Below are 19,312 nucleotides of genomic sequence, written 5' to 3'. Positions count from 1 at the left end.
AAGAGAACACACACATTATCTACAGATGTCTATCTGCATGCCCTGTCAGGTCATTTTATCAGATTTAAGATATCACTATAACCTCACAACATTTTATAGCCTTTTGGAACAGAATTCACTTACATTAGTATGAAAGCAGAGTTGTTTCACCCTTTACCTCTTAGATACCCATTTTGATAGTCCCTCAAAAAGTTAATTAGAATTAACCCTTTGCATGCTGGGAAATTTGTCGTCTGCTAAAATGTTGTCTGCAGAATTTCTAAAATTAGCATTTTTTTTCAAAGAATACTATCAGAAAAGCAAACATTCTGTGGCGTCTCAACTGGATCCAAACTGTTTGCATTAAGGCCGTCAAAATTTGGTTCCAGCACTGAAAGAGTTAAAGGACTTTCTTACCAGATTCATGTTTTATAGGCTTCATTTTCAACTACAGCAAACAGCATAAAACCTGAACAGACTGCGAATTACAAAAAAAATAATGTGCTAGGTCACAAATGGCTGGACCCCCTCTCCTCCCCCCCACCCCTCTGTCACAAACTTGTCACACTTTCTTACCCCACCCCTCTGGAACGTGACATACTATATGGAAATCCCCTATGTCTCTAATACTAGTTAACGATTTAAGTTGTGCTATTTGGTAAACTCAAAAATTGCATGTGAGCTACAAGTTCCAGGTGCACAATTAAAACCTAGTGGACTCTCCCATCCTTCTAAATTGGATCAATTTATTTCCAAAATTAGGGATGTCTAGTTTATTTATTTCTATATTTAGAATATTTCGCACAGAAATTCAGAGACGCAGCATCATGCGGCGCCTCATCTGGGTCTACGCTGTTTGCCAAGGCCTTTTTTCTAGACGCTAGGCATTAATGGGTTAACAGGTGGACAACATGTTCCGCATCAGTTCGTTATTATCTATTATCATATAAATATCAACAATATTTCTTTTGTACCATTATTTCAAAACAAAAATGCCCGATGCTATCAATCAGTTCATAGGTACATGCACACAAATACCTGTAGATAGATAAAGCTTATCTTTTGGAGATTACTGTTTCTCATTTTACTGTACAATCATTCTCTTTGTGGGACATTAATTTTCGTTGATTTCCTATTTTTTTAAGTTTACCGATCCTTCAAAGTATTACACAGTCAGAAAATGACTTAAACACAAATTCATCATTTTTGTCCAAAATCAGAAATATAATTAATATGTGTCCACAAAAGAGTAAAAACCACTAAATCAGTGTGTTTTTTCACCACTTCGGAAATTCCCTTTGAATTGGGAAAATGTATGACATAAAAATGTTTTAAGCATTATTTTTACTAAGTTGACCTTATATGGCTGGATGGCAGATGAACAAAATGTTGAAATCTAAAAACAAAAATAAAAAAATAAAAAAATATTGAATTGGTAATTTTTAGGTCCCATTTGGGAATTTTTTTTTCGTTTTTCTGTTGGGAATGGGGCCGAATACGGGACCCGATTTTGAATGAAAAAAAACACTGTAAATATCATACAGACGAATATAAATGATTTGACAGTAAATATGCCATCAAGATCAGCGGCTGATTAGGGGGCTTGATTAATCCTGATAAACCAATTAATACCTGCCATTAATTGAATCAAATATTTGCTTACTTTTGTTAAAATTTATTTTTACGATCATTCATATACATATCAATATCAAAATAGGGCAAAGGAAGTTATGCGACTGAAAAATTCTCACTATTACGGGATGAGAGTAATACCTTATTTCTGAAAACAATCTACAGATATCATAGTGTTAATGTTTGCATAAAAATGTAGTGTTTTTATAACCCTTAACAAAAATCTAATCAATGTATATACATGTATAAGAGATGTTAGTTGAAACTTAAGAAAACTATCCAATTATATATGATTACTTTTATTCAATTGTTTCTGTTTGTGTCAATTAATCAGATATAAAATCATGCAGTCACACTTTTATGCTTATTTAGACAAACTATTTACCTTTTTTGTATAAAGGGAAGAAACTTATTCAGAAATCCAAAAATGATTTTGAACACTCTCTCACTTTAAATTATTTCCACTGCACATTTAATTCCAGTTTCACAGAGTAACATCAACAATATCCGAGTATGAGTTGTAAACTTTTCAGGAACATAAAGAGTTTTAATTCATTTACACAGCACATTTAATTCCAGTCTCACAGAGTTACATCAACAATATCCGAGGAGTACCAGTTATAAACTTTTCACCAATATAAAGAGTCTTAATTACTTCTAGTAATTAGTTAAACATGATATGTATACATGTTTCTGACCACCAAACACCATATCCTGCCTGTTAAACCACACTGTTAAAGAAATTAAAGTTTATAAATTAACAATCCTGTATTACACTTGTTTAATATCCTTAAGCGGTTGTCACATTATATAAATAGTTCCTTATTAATCTCTCTTCCTCTAGTGCACACAAACATTTCAGCCACGAAAGGATTATTCCTTCTTCTCTCAAAATTATTCATCAAGCCTCGATATAATCACCAGCCTACACGTGTATACAGCTTTGTTAAATATGAGTGACACACTGAAAATTATGAACAGTGTAAGCTGTCGATGTAAAACTGTAGCAGTGGTAAGGTGGTAATCGTTGATCACAATCATAAAACTAAAGTTGCAACAGACAAGTAGTAAAAAGCTGAGGTGAGACGCTCAAAAGTGTCGGCAGGGGCAGCCACGGTTGAATAACGAGGATTATGAATCAAGGCAAGGTTTTGAAATTAGATCATTTACGATTGGACCCATCATCGGTATGTAAACAAGAACTCAAAAACACTTCAATGTGCATCAGTACAGATCAAGGGGTGTGGATCAGAGAACGCTACAGGTACTTCAACAAAGAATGGGCCAATATCATGTCATTGAGGTGACTAAGCCCTTAACTGATATCATGTTGTATTTCCTGTTTATATTTCACAAACTGACTGTTTGAGATAATAATGGTTACAGTATACTAAATAATTGAGATTTGCAATGATTTACTCTTTAAATTCATCTTGATTTACTGGAAGACATGTTTCTTGTTCATGAAACTTGCTTTGTTATTCCTTTCTTGACCTGCAATCAGGGAAAGCATTGTTATTCACCAAGAAATCACTTTAACCCATTTATGCCTAGTGGACTCTTCCATCCTTCAAAATTGGACCAATTTATTTCCAAAATTAGGGATGTCTAGTACATTTATTTCTATATTTAAAACATTTCTTACAGAAATTCTTTCAAGCATTTAACAGCGCAAACCCTGATGAGACACCCCATTATGCGGCGTCACATTTGGGTCTACGCTGTTTGCCAAGGCCCTTTTTCTAGACGCTAGGCATAAATTGGTTAATGTTTAACCCATCACCACTTAGATACGTATTTTCAAGCATTGGTAGTCCTTTACAAGTTATATGTGATTTAAGACCTTTCTTACTAGATTCAAGTTTTTAAAGGCTTCATTTTCAACCCTTAGTTACTGATGAGCAGCAAACAGCATAAAACCTGAACATATTGCGAGTTCCTCGCAGGCTGTTCTGGTTACATGCTGGTTGCAAAAGCCATTTTCACTTTGCTTCTTTGGGGGAAAAGGTTAAAAGATTGAAATGTACAGCAGGAAACTTGTGCGATCAAGCTCAAGTATAATTACCAACCAATAATCAACTAAAAAGTGGTCGGAAAAAAAGATTACAAAACCAGTTATCTTTGAATTATTTCAAGTTTTTTTTTCGTGCAGCATGACATACCTTTGTTATTCCTTAAATGCATTCAGATTACAATGATCTTTAAGAAATTGAATGATTAGAGGGGTCTCTACATGCAAAATGTTGACTTTACTTTTTCTAAAATTGAAGGTTTCACGTTACATTACATAAAGAATTTGAATTAGTATATTGTGACCATAAGCTGTAATGTATGCTAAACAGATAACTGCGACAGAAGCTGATTGTTTGTGTGTGATCTTCATTTCTGTACATGAAAATCAAGTGGTCCAAAGATATGAAATTGGCCAAAAAGATAACAGCACCCTTTATAATGGCAAGTCCCACTGTGCAATATTTAATAGTGCAATATTTGCATTGCAAATTTCCTATGAAGATGTTTAAAGTTATCAAACTAGACTGACAATTGTGGACAGGTTAACATGCCTGGTTTCAATGATAACTGCTCCTTTGTCAGTCTGGTTGTCTATCACTTAAAGATAACATAATATTTGACTTGCACATTTCTGATTAGGACATCCATGATCAGATGTAATATTGTCCCCCAAACACAAGATGGCCTTATTAATAAGCTGCATTGGCACATGCTGATAACAATTTCCGGATTCCAATAGGCATTAATCCATAACCTTTAAATCACTATGGTTACAAAGATGAAAACTTAAAGCAAAAGCTCCTGATTCGTTTAACACTTTAAGCACTGGAGCCGAATTTTAAAGGCCTTTGCAAACAGTTTGGATCAAGATCAGACGCCACAAAATGTGGCGTCTGAATAGGATCCAAACTGTTTGCTATTCTGATAGTGTTTTTGTTTTTTTAAGTGAAGAAAATGATGATTTTAGAAATTCTGCAGACACCAATTTAGCACACAAGAAATATCCTAGCATGCAAAGGGTTAAGAGAAAACTAAAATGAGAATACATCAGCATGTCCAGTAACATGAAATAAGCTTACACTTTAAGAGCTCTGAAATGTCAAGTGGACCAATAAACTAAAATCTTATCTTGGATGTAAATAATCAGCCTGACATGTCTGGCCTCTGATCTTCAGCCATTTTGTCCCACATTTCAAGGATTAAAACCAGTACAACAATATTCCTTGAAATGTCCTTGAATTCAACTATCCAATGCCCATATAGATTCCTGTCTACTTCTTCATTAGCCTGTGTGAAAAGAGTTTATATCCCCATCTAATACACTCAATAAACCAATTATTAAGTTTATTGTAAAAGTTCTGCTTCTTTTTGGGGGAAACTTTGGTTAGTTTTTGGGGGAAAAAGTTACTTTTTTCCATTGGGAAGCAGCCTGTAAAAGGCTTACATTTGGGGCAAAAAAATTCACTGGAGAGTGCATAAAATTATAATATTTTTTCATCACAAACATATCTTTAGAAATTGTCTTCCGTATTTTCAAACAATATTCTCTGAGATGTTTACTGTAATTACTCTATATTTTCGGACACTCTAAGTTTTCGGACACCCCTTTTTTTAGCAAAAATAATTATTTTTCGTGACTCTTAATTTTCGGACACACGAGTTTTTGTCCATAATTAATGTCTCTAAGTTTTCGGACAGTTTATTTTACAGCGCTATTTTACCAAATTTCGGTCCTGTTTTCGATATCTAATGACACTTCGATCATGGGGTTTTACAACCAGATTAACATCATAAAACATGGCAGGTGCATGCCTGAGGGCAACGGACCTTGCGTTATTGGGTAAATAACCTTGTAAACAGGTATTAAACAATGGTTTCGCCCAATAGCATAAGAGTTATGACAATTACCCGGTAACCAGGGGTAGTGTCAATTAACAGTTCAATTATCTACCGCAGTGGTACTTAACCCCTTCTTAGTAAAATAACTGTGACAAATACTAAACGCTTCTAAGTGTGATGCACGCTAATGCAAGTTTAACGAACAATGGAAGGTGTTAGACTACAACTATCGGAAATGAACAAACAAAGAGTTCACAGTTTGCTTTTTTATTGCGTTAATTACAGGTTCATACTAGCGAGAATCGGTACATCACATGCTTATCTTTGAACACGTTGGTCAAATTACAACCTTGTAGTAACTTTCTGTCAAATATATTAAGCATTTAAAATTATTTATATATAACTGTAATTTATACGATACGGCATGGCATTTTACTAGCGGGTGCTATTACCGGTAGTCGTTGATACAATTGATGCTATTTTCGGACACTTTTATTTTTGACTCTAAGTTTTCGGACACCTGTATTTTGTGAATATTTTTGGTACCTAAGTTTTCGGACACACATTTTTTTAATTATTTTTAAGTGTCCGAAAACATAGAGTAATTACAGTAGATACACTTTAGATGACATTTTAAATGATTCATCTTTATAAACTTTAACATCCTAAAATTACCTACAAACATCAAAGAACCTTATTTTCAAGTGCCAAAAAATGCACTAGATGACACAAAGACAAAAACATCAGAAATACATTAAGAGAACACATTACACTTTATAAGATAAACAATACATATTTTACAAAATCCATTACCCTTTGAAATAACAACTGCATATGATACCATTGAAGATACCTGTGAAATTGTATCTATTTGTTTATCTACATAATGTTTATCTGTAAGTAACAATCTAGCTATCAGCCATTTAAATAGTTGGAATTGTTAGGTATACTTTTTGACAACCGTACATGTATGTCAATGAATGACAACACTTTGTTTAAACAGTGATAACATCATTACAATTAGAAATAAACTATAAGCAATTAGTCATTTTAAAACCTTCGTATTTACGTATTTAGGGCAAAGTTACAGTACAAAGAAGCTTATAAACTAAATATAACTTTGGAATATTTTAACATTTCAATTCTATCTTAATATTACTAAATGATTATTACAATGCTAAAAGGTCAGATAAATGACACTACAAAGTATTTTGGTCTGCTACAATTAAAACTTTACTTTATTTAAAATCATTGTATAAATTATTCAAATTATTCATATATTTAAAAAAACAAACACACAATCTTACCTTATTATTCTATCCAAAAACATAAACTGTTACCCAAAGGGCATGTGTACTTTTGTAAATATATACATATAAATTGTTATCAAAAAATCTCGTTTACCATACCAGAAACATAAAACTCCCATCAAAATGGCCATAAATCATAACTAACTCATTGTTCTGATAGACTTTCCTGGGGCATTTGATACACTACTGTCACAAATACATAATTCTATTCAATATTCAACATTGATGTAAGTATTTTTATTGCATCTCCAACACCACATGGTCAATATACACTAATGAGACCTGAGAGTTGACATTGACAACAGTAATTAATGAGGCTAGAGGTGTGAAAACCGGAAATCGGAAATGGTGCTACAAGTTTCACCCTTATGCCTTTATTCATTCATAGTTATTTAGGTGGGAATTCTGATATCTTGGGCAAATTAGACACAGCAATCATTAATATTGTCATGCCATAAGCTTCAAAACATTACTTAATACTTAATTAATTCAAAATGTCCTAGGAAATACCTGATATATTTACAAGTGATTGGTTAGTACAGTAAATTAATATTAAAAAAAGAATATATGCATTTTATTCAGCAAATACACTTCTCACTAAACACAGTTTACAAATATATGTTCGTTGATTGTAAATTATCAATCAAAATCCGAAAAATAATTGAACCTTTGTAACGCTTTTAATTGATAATTTAGCAAAAACATGTTTTACTGAAGTAACATTTAGGCCACGACTTTTTTTTCTATTGGTTTACAAAAATTATTTTGAAAATGGTCCATCGGGCGGTCGAAAAAAAAAAAAAAAAACATCATTGGAAAAATAAGTTAATACTAATAACATCAGAACAAAGACATCATATCTTTTATAACCTTAACACAGAGCGAAAAATCAAATTATGCAATCAAACACATCTATATCTTCAAATGAAATGAGTCACCTAAAAGCACCTTTTGTAACATAAGGCAATTTTAAACACTCCATTAAATGACATGTGTTCTTCTCCCATTAAAACGAAAAACTGCGCTTCATTTCCGTAATTCGATGCGCACCATTATGCAATGCGATGCCTGTTGCAAAAATCTTATATAAGATAAACTACTCATACACAAAGTATGTGTTTGCTCTTATTGGACTTATTACATCGTCCATGAAAAAAAATCGAGGTAGATCGATCCCCGCGTCGTCACGGTAATATTTGTTAAAGTTGTTATTGTCATGAAAACTCGTTGATTTACAACGCAAAACGTCTTATTTGAACTGACGAGAATTAATACAATCATATTTGTCAACTTGGCTTTTGCTTTATTTTGATAATTTAATCCAAAGTTTAATGTTAGCAAGTGTTTTTACTGGAATTGTAAACAAGGAGCCAGTTAAAGTCTTCCGAAAATGTGCAGTCTGTGTGAATTGACAGTTTGACGTCATCAAAGGAAAGCCGCTTTCTGTCTGAAGCAATAAAGCGACAAATTTCGCGCCGACAAAATTGGCTTCCTTTGTCTAGCAATCATCATGCCGAACCAATCGTGCGTTTGTTTCTCAATTGCAATCCTCCAATTTAATAATAGCACGTGCATAGCTCCGCCTTCGAATCTTTTGCAGAGAACGGAGGCGGAGTTTAACGGTTAATTGAGCTAGTATTTTACGCAAGTTGAGTTCCGATTTGCCAAAATTACTCGGCCCTAAGCATTAAAACGACAAATACATTTATCAATGATTTTCCGAGATATACCGATTTGTTCTGATTTCCAAACTTTCTGTACAGTTCCTATAAACTATGGCCGACGTGTTTACACAATTCCTAAACACATATATCGTAAATAATGGCAGTGTTTTATTGGATTATTTATACTAATTATCAAATTGCAAGGTAATACTTTTTTATCTACTATAATATCGGGTTTGTTTAATATAATAAACATGTTAAACAATATAGTTGCGTCACAGACTCGGAAATAAATTTTGATGCGGTCGACATTTTACTGACGCTGATTTTCCTATTGTCTGTAATTAAATAAATTTTGAGAAGTGCCCATAAAAGGACTGGTACATACTGTGTCACATTGAAAAATATCCCGATCTCTGTAATATATGTTAACCAATCGTTGATTGTACTTACTTGATTTTATTCGCAACCGTACTCAAACCGGATCGTTTTTTTCTCATTTCGCTCATTTTCAGTGCGGTCGGGAATAAAATATATAAAAAAAAGACGATTTTCCGATTTCATTTTTTTTCCCATTTTCCAAAAATTACGGTCGGCGGTTTTGTAAACCAAGAAATATAAAAGTCGTGCCTTAAAATGAAATTATTATTCAACAGCCTGCTTGGTAATGGTAATGCGAATGCTTTTGCTTCTAAATGTCCCAGGTTTGAACCCCACAACATGCACATTTTTCTTACAGTTTTTTTAATTTATTTCATTGAATGATTTTTTTTTTAATCAAACAGGACTGTGGATGTATTTCAAAGTTTATGAGGTCCTTTCCGAGTCAGAGGTTACATAATGTATGGACCAGAAGTGTGCCCCAGAACTCGAAACTAATTTATTAAATTATTAACTTACTAGACTCACAAACGTTGGGATGATGATTTATTATTGTGTTGTGGAGGGAGGCCAGAGTACCCCAAGGAAACCCCACCTGTCCAGTATTTTACAGGAAGCATAACCTGCATTCTAAATGCTAACACTGTATAATGTGAATTTGGAATAAGACATCAAACTGGTAATGGACATCATTTTGGTGATTTTCTCTAACAAAACTATTCATTTCATGATCTGACTTTATTTTTGTAATAATGTATCTATACTTCAAGCTTAATGAGCAATTTTCCATTACTTTTTCATTAACAGAGAATGTATTTGTATCATTTTAACTGTATTTTTAAACTGTGTTCATCAGCGCCGCATGGACACAGTTTCATTTCATGAGGATTTTTTTTTAAATCAATAAAAAGTCCAGTTTTGCAGTAAAATCAATTTAAATGATGCTAATATATATGCAAGTATCTGTTTTAATTATAATTTGTCAAACTAAATAAATACAACATATAAAACTGCATATAATGCACTTTTGAAAAAACTCAATTATTCCCAAATTGATGTCTTATTCCAACTTCACATAATACTGTGTTATGATGTATAACCTTTGTTTTACAGAATGTATAACCTTGATTTTACAGAATGTGTAACCTTGATTTTACAGGATGTAAAGACTTTTTAATACAGAGTGTACAACCTTTGCCATGTAGGAAGTATAACCATTGTAATACAGACTGTATAACCTTTGTTGTGTAAAAAGTATATTGTTACCTTTATAATACAATTTCTATAACCTTTGAAACACAATTTGTATAACCTGTGTAATACATGGTGTACAACTTTTTTAATATAATGTGTACAACATGTGTAAAAAAATGTGTATAACATGTATAATACAGGGAGTATAACATGTAAACATAATTTTTCCCCTACACAGTGATTTATTGAACACTGCAGGTTATACACTTTTACAGAAGGTGTCATATGAGTCAGCTTTATTTGAATGCGCAGGCTATCATATGATCACATAAAACATAAGACAAGTGAACTGAGCTCTCCCTGGGGACCAACTAGATGGTGTGCATTCTGATGTAGCCAAGACAAACATGCATCTATGAGGGATAAAGTGGTATATGCAATTGAAAGATTGCTACTCTTCAAATGAGGAGGGAGATAAATTAACACCTTATCTTGAGTCTTGTATTAGTTAATCAGGGGTGTGATTTATAAGCAACCTCAGGGGAGGTAAATGCCCTACTCCCTGCTTGCAAGTTTGGGCCAAACTCTTCATTTGCATATAAATCGAGCAAAGTTAATAACTAATAACTATTCGTATAAAAGGTTTGTCATTGAAAAGGGAGGAAATCAGCTGAAAGGAGGAAAAACAACATCCCTGTTAATTATGAAGTGCTGAGACAAACTCCTGAGGTCCTCACACAATACTGCCACAAATGCAGAACAGCCACGTTCTGGAAAAACTGGGCTTAATGCATGTGCTTAAAAAATCTTTTGGCTTTTACAGATTTTTAAATTTTAAGACAGTGACCAGTGCCCTTCTAAAACAAGAGTATCAGTGAAACTGATAGATGCTCCCCGATGATTCGCTTTGTCAATCTTGTGTATGTGTTAATAACCACCTAAAAAAATCTATTATTAGCCTCGGTGACCTTGACCCCAGTGACCTCAAACCTCATCAAAAGGTAGAGGTCCATGCAAGGTACGTACATGCCAAATATGAAAGAGATCAGTAAAGTATTGAAGGTGCTATGTGAAACTGTAACAAAAGTGTGACGGAAAAATCTATTATTAGCCTCAGTGACCTTGACCTTGACCCCAGTGACCTCAAACCTCATCAAAAGGTAGAGGTCCATGCAAGGTACCCACATGCCAAATATGAAAGAGATCGGTAAAGTATTGAAGGTGCTATGAGAAACTGTAACAAAAGTGTTACGGAAAAATCTATTATTAGTCTCGGTGACCTTGACCCCAGTGACCTCAAAACTCATCAAAAGGTAGAGGTCCATGCAAGGTACGCACATGCCAAATATGAAAGAGATTGGTAAAGTATTGAAGGTGCTATGAGAAACTGTAACAAAAGTGTGATCGAAAAATGTATTATTAGCCTGGGTGACCTTGACCCCAGTGACCTCATACCTCATGAAAAGGTAGAGGTCCATGCAAGGTACGTACCTGCCAAATATTAAAGAGATCGGTAAAGCATTGAAGGTGCTATGAGAAACTGTAACAAAAGTGTGACGGAAGGAAGGAAGAAATTAAGGAACTACAAACTCAGGCAACTATATGCTCCCCGAAATTATTCGTATATTTCAGGGAGCATAAACAAACACCAGTGTATGCAGAATGCACATGCTATCTGAGACTATACCTTATGCACATGGATTTAGCTCAGTTTTTACAAAATGTGGCTCTTAACTAGTGCAGAAAACACAGTCCTCACATTGCTTGGACTCACTCCAGGCCCTCACTTAGTGCAGAAAACACAGTCCTCACATTGCTTGGACACACTCCAGGCCCTCACTTAGTGCAGAAAACACAGTCCTCACATTGCTTGGACACACTCCAGGCCCTCACTTAGTGCAGAAAACACAGTCCTCACATTGCTTTGACACAGTCTCCAGGTCCTCAATACAAATAGTGCAGAAAACACAGTCCAAACATTGATTGGACACACTCCAGCTCCTCATTACAAATAATGCAGAAAAGACACACCAAAGGAGTGGCACTTCAAACACACAAAGATGGAACAAGAGACACATGGTGTTCCCATCTGCAGGAAACAGACCTTCCATATATCCCACACAGAACAGAACGTTTGTAAAACAGCAGCATCCTATTTTTAAAACATGCCTGCTCTAATTATGAAATTGAAACTGTTCCAAATGTTTTGCATTTGAAGTACTCAACTGAAATTTAATTTGATTGTAAAATTATAAACAATGAAATCAGAATGTTTTGTTTTATTATTTTTTGCACAAAACTACATAAACAAGCAAATTCGTTGAATTGATATCCCCCGCCTATATACTTCTGGACACAAAAGTGTTATATTTGACACTAAAAAAAGCATTTTTTTGAAGATACAAAGGGCCATATCTCTGTTATTATCAGATGGTGTACAATGCCATTTGGCGTGCATCATCCTATTATCCATATATATACTCATACCAAGTTTCAATGAAATCCGCAAAAGCACTTCCAAGATATGGCTCCGGACACAAAAGTGATGGACGGACGGACAGCCGGACGGACAGCACCAAAACAATATCCCTCCGCCTCTGGCGGGGGATATATACTCATACCAAGCTTCAATGAAATCCGCCAAAGCACTTCCAAGATATGGCTCCTGACACAAAAGTGCCTATAGTAAAAAGCATTTTTTCAAGATACAAAGGGCCATAACTCTGTTTTTAACAGATGGTGTACAATGCCATTTGGCGTGCATCATTCTCTTATGCATATATATACTCATACCAAGTTTCAATGAAATCTGCCAAAGCACTTCCAAGATATGGCTCCTGACACAAAAGTGCCTATAGTAAAAAGCATTTTTTCAAGATACAAAGGGCCATAACTCTGTTTATAACAGATGGTGTACAATGCCATTTGGCGTGCATCATCCTCTTATGCATATATATACTCATACCAAGTTTCAATGAAATCCGCCAAAGCACTTCCAAGATATGGCTCCTGACACAAAAGTGCCTATAGTAAAAAGCATTTTTTCAAGATACAAAGGGCCATAACTCTGTTTATAACAGATGGTGTACAATGCCATTTGGCGTGCATCATCCTCTTATGCATATATATACTCATACCAAGTTTCAATGAAATCGGCCAAAGCACTTTCAAGATATGGCTCCGGACACAAAAGTGCCGGACGGACAGCCGGACTGACGGACGGACAACGCCAAAACAATATCCCTCTGCCTCTGGCAGGGGATAATGACATATAAGGTGAAAGTGCATTTGTATATAATATTATAGTGTATATTAATTTACTCAAAAGGGCTTAATAGTGTGAAGGCAGATCATGATTTCATTGTATGTTGCGCAACAGCTGTATTGATGTACATGCAGCATTCCTTTAAAGCTAAGTTTAAAGCCACATAAAAACTCAAAATATATTGTGACATATAAAAATCAAAGCGCTGAAGGCACTGTTGGTGTTCGCTGTTGTAAAATGTCGTCCTTGATTAGCTTGTGCGAATTGCACAGGCTAATCAGTATGCACAGGCTAATCTTATTTGACATGCATTAAGCCCCGTTTTCCCTGAAAGCAGCCAATATGCAGATTTCCATGATAAACACTAGACTGGCCAATCTCGTCTTACAAGCTGTTAAACACTATTTGTCTCTGCAGTGTACCAGTAGGGAACTATAAACAGGCAAATGTGGTGGTTATCTTTCCATTTGTTGTCTGCTGCAACAGGCAGCGGTTGTCTTTCCATACCGTACCTAAGGCTTCTAAGCACATACCGATTTGCAAAATATGGTCTGTAACATTAGTGACTGAGCTAACGCTCACACTAAAAACAAGCATTTGGTATCACTTTAAAATTAAGTTAACATACCACATCTAGCGTTGAAAATTTGGCTATTGCTCTAAGGAACACCGATTTTGTATATTTTACGAAACTTTTTACTAATAATTCATTAATTTTGAGTATTGCTGTGGCTTTAAATATACATGTTAACAAAACTTGTGTTTATAACAACAGTGAAATTATCAGCAGACAATTTTGATGAGTTTTCAGTTAAATTTTCACCATGTGACAATGTTGTTGGAATGAACCATCAATAGTTCTTGGTCTGTTGATATATAATTAAAGAAAAAAGTCCAACTTTCAGACATGTATGTGATTGACACTCTCTCAATCACATAAAAATTGATGTTAAATTATAAAACAAATTTTTGCCATAATAATTATTAGCAACACAACACTTTCATGGGTGCGTTTTTTTTATACATGAGCGCTCATCATTTCCTATGGCTAATTTAATTAAAATTTACACCTCATTGACTTACAACCCAACTGAATAGCAATTAAAACTTAAAGATCAAAGAAAACTTACATTATAGTCCAGGCAGAAAATGCCTCTTTCAATAAATCCAATAATAATGGGTATATTTGTGCCCACCCACTAAAAGATTTCACTATAAATAACATCCATGTCTGACATTTAGTACTGTGTTTAACTGCACACATAACCCATAACTACTGTAAAATCATTTATATTCTTAAGCATGAAATTTCGTCTTCAAAAAAGACTCAAGTTGACACATAAATTTGAGCCCGTCTCTGAGAAAAAGGGGTTTAATGCATGTGCTTTAAGTGTCGTCCCAGATTAGCCTGTGCAGTCCACACAGGCTCATCAGGTAGGACACCTTCCCCCTCAACTGGATTTTTGCTAATAAGAGACTTCCTTTTCCACAAAAGCGGAAAGTGTTGTCCTTGATTAGTCTGTGTGGACTGCACAGGCTAATCTGAGATGACACTTTACACACATGTATTAAACCCCCTTTTCACAGAGCACAGCTCATTTGAAGATTTCTGATTTTTGAAAAACAAGCCATTTATGATGGTAACTGTATGATGTGTTTGTGTTATATTCGGGAATAGGTCAACCGAAGAAACAAACACAAATTTATGCACCACGAATACAAATGACTTTACAGTAACCCATAACTATCTACCTTGAACAAAGGGGACAAGCCCTGTACAAATAACCTTCACAATAAATAACATCCATGTGTCACATTAAGTTCCATATTTCACTGCACACATAACCCATACCTCAATCTACCTTTACCAAAAAGTACTACAAAAAACACTTGTCGTGATCTTAAATAAGTGGACCGGTCAAGCCATGAAATGAACTAAAATTTAATTAATTTGCCACAAATAATTATAATTTTACAGTATCTACCTTGAACAAAGCTACCAAGAAATGTACCACAATAAATTACATTAATGTGTGACATTTAGTTCCATATTTCACTGAACACATAACCCATATATATCTACCTCAAAAGAGAACAAGCACTGTACCCGAGGTGACCCCTGCCTAATACCTAGAGACTCCTCAACCATGAATATCAAAATTAAAAATCCAAACAGATCTGCCCTTTGTCTCTGACATTTAACAAAGGTATACGAGGCCTTGAGATTGATTATCAATAATATTAGCCAGATCTCAGTGTGCTGATCTATGATCACAGGAGTCAAAACCCTCATAAAACTCTACAAAGAACCACAGGTGCGCTCCGCTCTGTGTCACCAGGCAGGTTACTGTACAGATGCTGCCAATTAACCCTTCACCACTTAGATACATATTTTGACACATTTGTAGTACCTAAGAAAGTTAATTTAATTGAAAACCTTTCTTATTAGATTCATGTTTTAAAGGCTTCATTTCCAACCCTAAGATACTGATGAGCTGCAAACAGCATAAAACCTGAGCAGACACAGTGAGTTACTTGCAGGCTGTTCTGGTTTTATGCTGTTTGCACATAGGCATTTTCACTTTGCTTCTAATGGGGGAAGGGTAAAACTCTACATTAGAGACACATTCTGGGAAAATGGAGCTAAATGCATGTGCATTAACCCTTTGCATGCTGGGAAATTTGTCGTCTGCTAAAATGTTGTCTGCTGAATTTATAAAATTAGCATTTTCTTCGGTTTTTTTTCCAAGAATACTATCAGAATAGCAAACAGTTTGGATCCTGATGAGACGCCACAAAATATGTGGCGTCTCATCTGGATCCAAACTGTTTGCAAAGGCCTTAAAAATTCGGTTCCCACATTGTTAGGGTTAAGTTTCATCCCTGATAAGCCTAGCCAGTAAACACAGGCTTATAGGGGACGAAACTTTGGGCTTGACCTGGATTTTTGCTAACTTAGGACTTTCTTAAAACGAAAAATTCCAGAAGCAGAAGGTTCCATTCCAGATAAAAATCATTGCTTAGTTTGTGAGACATAATCTGGGGCCACAGTTTACACACAATAATCTGGGACCACAGTTTACGCACAATAATCTGGGACCACAGTTTACGCACAATAATCTGGGACCACAGTTTACGCACAATAATCTGGGACCACAGTTTACGCACAATAATCTGGGACCACAGTTTACGCACAATAATCTTGGACCACAGTTTACGCACAATAATCTGGGACCACAGTTTACGCACAATAATCTGGGACCACAGTTTACGCACAATAATCTGGGACCACAGTTTACGCACAATAATCTGGGACCACAGTTTACGCACAATAATCTGGGACCACTGTTTACTCACATCCATTAAGCCCTTTTTTCCCAAAGAAATGCATTTTGCAGAAAATTTTGAAGCAAATTTCCAATCTTTAAGAATTTCCTTGATGGTCAATAAATAAAATTCTATGAACAATATTTCACCATTATTATTTTTTGCATCCTCATTTGCCAGACACTGTCTTCCCCAATATGCCTGTACCTTGATTTTTATTGAAGATTTACAAGTTTTCTAATGAATCAGAATGCACCACCCACTATAAACACCCTTGGTTGAAATGCCAACACCCTTGATTGATAAGCTATCAGTTGAAATATTAATTAAGCAGTCTTCTGTAAAATAGATGCCCACTAAACGATGTAATAAAATGTAAATTTAATTGGTGGCATTTAAGTGTACAGTGTTTACCTTTCAACTTGAGGAAATGTCAGAGAGATAACTGCAAACATTTGTCCACAAATAAAGTTACTGGCAGTGCACAGTGATAGAGGAAATGTTATGGCACAATAAAATGTGAATCCACACAAATTTTTGGACAAGTAACTTAAGTTAATTTGTTTTATGTAAATCCATCAAGATTAAAATATGAACATTATGATGAACCCTTCCTAATGACTAATCGCATGAAGACTTTATAACCGAAAATAGCAAAATAAACATCCTCTGTAATTGTATTTGATTCCCTGTAGACAATGTCTTTGTACACATTACAACATATTTTACAATTGTATCACCTATATATCATATATTTTTTAAAGACACCGTGTAATTATTGCTGAACATTCAACTATGGGACAAGACCAAATTGTGGCAACTTGTGACATTCATAGTATTAAAGTTCATGACTTTTTTTTATAAAGTCTGTTAATTTAAGTGATTATTTCAAACAGTAAATGCATCTAGATAACTTGAGACCTTTGAATAATACAGTCAAAGCTGAAAGCAGCAATCAGTCTAGGGAAATGGCAAAAGTGACCGTTGTTTACAAGTGGCCGCTATTCTGACGGATCACCACTTTTTAGATGGTTGGTCAGTTGGTAGTATTGCTTCATCTTTATCCCACCCAGTCGTTGGCACACAGTGTAAAACAAAGGCTTATTGCCGATAACTAAGCATAATAACATAAATAATTTCTACTAACTAGAATACTGTCTTATAAATTGCTTTAATTTCATAAATATTTTTTAACTAAATCGGCAGGGAATCCAGACTAACAGTTGTCTGCAATTGACTTATATTCTCAAGTGACCATTATTTTTGCAACCCCTGGCATACCTCAAGTTAAAGAAGTTTTGCTGTATATTTTGTGTTGCAATAAAGTTTGATATGACGAAATTACATTATTGTTGGGCCAGCTGTCATAATCAATTGAAAATAATAATTTCAACTGCTCTCACATCACAACTGTCCAATTTGGAACACGTTTGTCATGCTGGGAGTTCATCTGGTGGAAACAATCTTTTAGCACACAAACACTGTCATGGGAATTTTTTTTAAATACTAGTAACAACATTGTTAGAAGTCATGTTTATAAAACTGCAACATATGGCAGCTGGGACATAACAGCTTTATGGCTGGATGTCATATCAGTCTTAAAAGGTAAAATATGTTACTTCACGAAGATAAAAGGCATGGTTATGAATAAACAAGTAGTGCCATTTGCAGCCACCAGAAGGCATTAAAGCGACATGTTCACAGATTATCAAAATGACAATTTTCCTAACTTTTCGTCACAGATTTAAATAATAGAACAAAAATGTAAAAAATGGAGAAACATAAATCATTTATTATAACCTTGATTCAATAACTGAAAATACAGCTTTCATCTTGATAAACAACAAGTCAAAGAGCTCCACTCTGGGAGAATGGGGCTTAATGCATGTGCATAAAGTGTCATCCCAGATTAGCCCGTGAACGCTTTCCACCTAAACTGAATTTTTGCTAATGAGATATTTCTTTGAAAAGATCATTAAAGCGGAAAGTTTTGTTCCTAATAAGCCTGTTTGGACTGCACTGGTTTATGTTGGAAAACACTTTACAAAAAAATGCATTAAGCCCTATTTTCCCAGAGCAAGACTCACTTGTGATGGTGATATATAGAGGGAGCAAGACTCACTTGTGATGGTGATATATAGAGGGAGCAAGACTCACTTGTGATGGTGATATATGAGGGTGCAAGACTCACTTGTGATGGTGATATATAGAGGTAGCAAGACTCACTTGTGATGGTGATATATAGAGGGAGCAAGACTCACTTGTGATGGTGATATATAGAGGGAGCAAGACTCACTTGTGATGGTGATATATAGAGGGAGCAAAACTCACTTGTGATGGTGATATATAGATGGAGCAAGACTCACTTGTGATGGTGATATATAGAGGGAGCAAGACTCACTTGTGATGGTGATATATATAGGGAGCAAGACTCACTTGTGATGGTGATATATAGAGGGAGCAAGACTCACTTGTGATGGTGATATATAGAGGGAGCAAGACTCACTTGTGATGGTGATATATAGAGGGAGCAAGACTCACTTGTGATGGTGATATATAGAGGGAGCAAGACTCACGTGTGATGGTGATATATAGAGGGAGCAAGACTCACTTGTGATGGTGATATATAGAGGGAGCAAGACTCACTTGTGATGGTGATATATGAGGGTGCAAGACTCACTTGTGATGGTGATATATAGAGGGAGCAA

General features: G+C 35.0%; 1 protein-coding gene across 8 annotated transcripts in view; it reads right to left on the bottom strand.

Annotated features, from left to right (window-relative positions):
* The window catches only part of LOC127861176 (protein TANC2-like), a 222,949-nt gene that overhangs the window by 79,732 nt on the left and 123,905 nt on the right, over positions 1 to 19,312 (bottom strand). Inside the window, exon 1 of one of the 8 annotated variants that reach the window (XM_052399567.1) lies at positions 14,408 to 14,537. The exons of 6 other annotated variants lie outside the window; for them this stretch is intronic. The gene's annotated coding sequence lies outside the window, so the exon portion shown is untranslated. Of the gene's footprint in view, positions 1 to 1,996; positions 2,729 to 14,407; positions 14,538 to 19,312 lie in introns of those variants that run through there. One more of the 8 variants, XM_052399562.1, reaches the window with a different exon arrangement.

The sequence above is a fragment of the Dreissena polymorpha genome, chromosome 15 (genome assembly GCF_020536995.1).
Source record: "Dreissena polymorpha isolate Duluth1 chromosome 15, UMN_Dpol_1.0, whole genome shotgun sequence".
Lineage (NCBI taxonomy): Eukaryota > Metazoa > Mollusca > Bivalvia > Myida > Dreissenidae > Dreissena > Dreissena polymorpha.
The sequence above is the reverse complement of the archived record's forward strand: the minus strand, read 5'-3'. Positions and strand labels throughout refer to the sequence as shown.